The following is a 2,298-nucleotide window of genomic DNA, read 5'->3' as shown; positions in this document are numbered from 1 at the left end:
GAGGCTGTAGCTTACCCATAGTGCTCCAGCACGTTACCCCTCTGGTGGCTACATGGTGGCTCTCTTGTGACTCTCTGCATTCCTCTTCCCAGACTTCTAGTCTGCTAGCCCTGCTTATACTTCCTACCTGGCTACATCCTGCCTGCCCATTGGTTGAAACAACTTTATTCATCAACCAATAATGGAAACATATATTCACAGCATACTGAAGAACATGCCCCATCGAGAGAGAGAGAGAGAGAGAGAGAGAGAGAGAGAGAGAGAGAGAGAGAGAGAGAGAGAGAGTCTCTATCAAGTCTCTTCACTTGGAGACTGGGGAACTCTGAGGAAGAGGTGGGAGAAAGATTGTGGGAATCAGAGGAAATAGGACACAATAATAACATGGCCAACCAATTCAACTAAGCAGGGCTCACACAGGCTCACAGAGACTGAAATGGCAAGCATGAGGCCTGCATAGTCTATATCGGGTCCTCTGCATATTGGCTGTTGATTTTGTGGGACTCCTAACAGCAGGAACAGGCGTATCTCTTACTCTTTTGCCTGATTTTGAGACTCTTTCCCTTGTATTGGGTTGACTTATCCAGCCTCCATAGGAGGGCTTTTGCCTTGCCTTATTGTGTCTTGTTTTGTCCTGTTTGGCTGTTGTCTCTTGGAGGTTTGCTATTTTATGAAGAGGAAACATAGAGGTACAGGATCTGGGGGAGAAGGGAGGAGTGGGAAACAGGAGTGGAGGGAGGGGAAACTGGTTAAGATGTATAAAAGAAGAATTTATTTTTAATAAACAAAATCTAAAAAAGTTTAGTTTGTGTGTGTTCACGCACACGTGTGTGATATGATGAACTAATATTTAGTCAATAGATCTTAAATCTTTCCTCCATGGATTCCTTCCTTCCATCTTCTTGATAGTAGACAAAGGCAATTTCAGGTTTATATAAACACATTCTTTATAACTGACTTCCTCACAAAGAATTGGAATATAAATAGCACTGTGCATTTAATAAAAAGTCAAAGAGAAATAAGTTCAATTGTACAATTATGAAATTTCTTTTCTTTAAACTCTAATGTCAGTGAGAGTTTGAAACCTTAACACTGAGTGATCTGCAATGTTTGCAGCATGTTTTCAATCTCTTTAACAGAATATTTGGTTTCCTTTTTACCTGGAAACAGACAAACTCTTGTTTATTTGACTAATCCCCCCAGTAGCATACTTCATGTTGTCCTTTTTTGTTTTTCTACTTTCTTTGGATTGGAACCAAGATGGCCTGCAGACATGTCAACCCAAACAGAGCTCTCATATTTCTGTTGTTTGGTTTCTTGAATGCTTGAGATTTTTGAGTGCACCCTGCCTATATTTGACTTTTCACACTCCTGACAGTTTAAATGGTTGTGTGGAGTAGTCACTGTTAGCTGGTCTAAACAAAAGGCTGCTCTTGCACAGTCATGTTCATTGAGGCAAATTTATGCAAGTTCTTCTTCAACAAATTGTTTCAGATATTCATTTAGCCCTCAAATGGCTGCCATGTTTTTCTCTTAGGCTTTCCGAATGGCAATCTCATGCTTTCTGGTGGCATTGTTAATTGGATATTCTTGCTAAATGTGAGCACACTGTTGTATAGCATCATCATATCTTTCCATAGCTTCTGGTATCATGCCTGGTAGTTATTTGAGTCTGTGACTGCCCCCCAAAAGATGAAACAAAACTAAACCATCCCAACCACAGTCCAGGGCTGGCCCCATTACCTGCTCATACATATATGATCTACATATTACCCCAAGTTTAGAAGTGCTAAATTATTCTCCAACTACAAAATTTGTTCACTATTTCATGAATTTTCTTTTCTCCATATTCTCATTTTATCTCACATTTCTTTCCAAAATCACACTGTAATACTATGTGACCTTGACCTTCACCATCTTTCTAGAACCTATAGATTTTTAACTTCTTTTTGGACTTAACAGTTGGCAAAGATTTATTTTTCTTTACCATTATATAGGCTGTCACTTCATTAAGTTAACTGTTTTCTTGGCTATGCAAGAGCTTTTCAATTTTGCATAATCTCATTTGTCAGTTATTGGGGCTTATTAAGAAAGCCCTTAACTATGCTTTCATCTTGATGTGTTTTGTCTATTTTCCTCTAATATTTTTAGAATTTCAAGGCTTTAGAGTAGATTTTTGAAAAAGGTGAAAGATATGAATGATTGTTTTATGAGTGGACATCAGTTTCCCATGTGTTATTTGTTGAAAGTCTTCTTTTTCCCCAACATATGCTTCTGATACCTGTATTAAATTTTAGGCCG

At 38.5% G+C, this 2,298-nt stretch overlaps 1 pseudogene; it reads right to left on the bottom strand.

The window, feature by feature from the left end:
• Positions 1 to 1,083: 1,083 nt before the first annotated feature.
• Positions 1,084 to 1,868, bottom strand: LOC127219829 (ER membrane protein complex subunit 2-like; annotated as a pseudogene).
• Between the last annotated feature and the right edge of the window lie 430 nt (positions 1,869 to 2,298).

Source organism: Phodopus roborovskii, unplaced genomic scaffold (assembly GCF_943737965.1).
Source record: "Phodopus roborovskii unplaced genomic scaffold, PHOROB, whole genome shotgun sequence".
NCBI classification, from domain to species: domain Eukaryota; kingdom Metazoa; phylum Chordata; class Mammalia; order Rodentia; family Cricetidae; genus Phodopus; species Phodopus roborovskii.
Note: the sequence above shows the minus strand (reverse complement) of the source record. Positions and strands in the feature narration are given on the sequence as shown.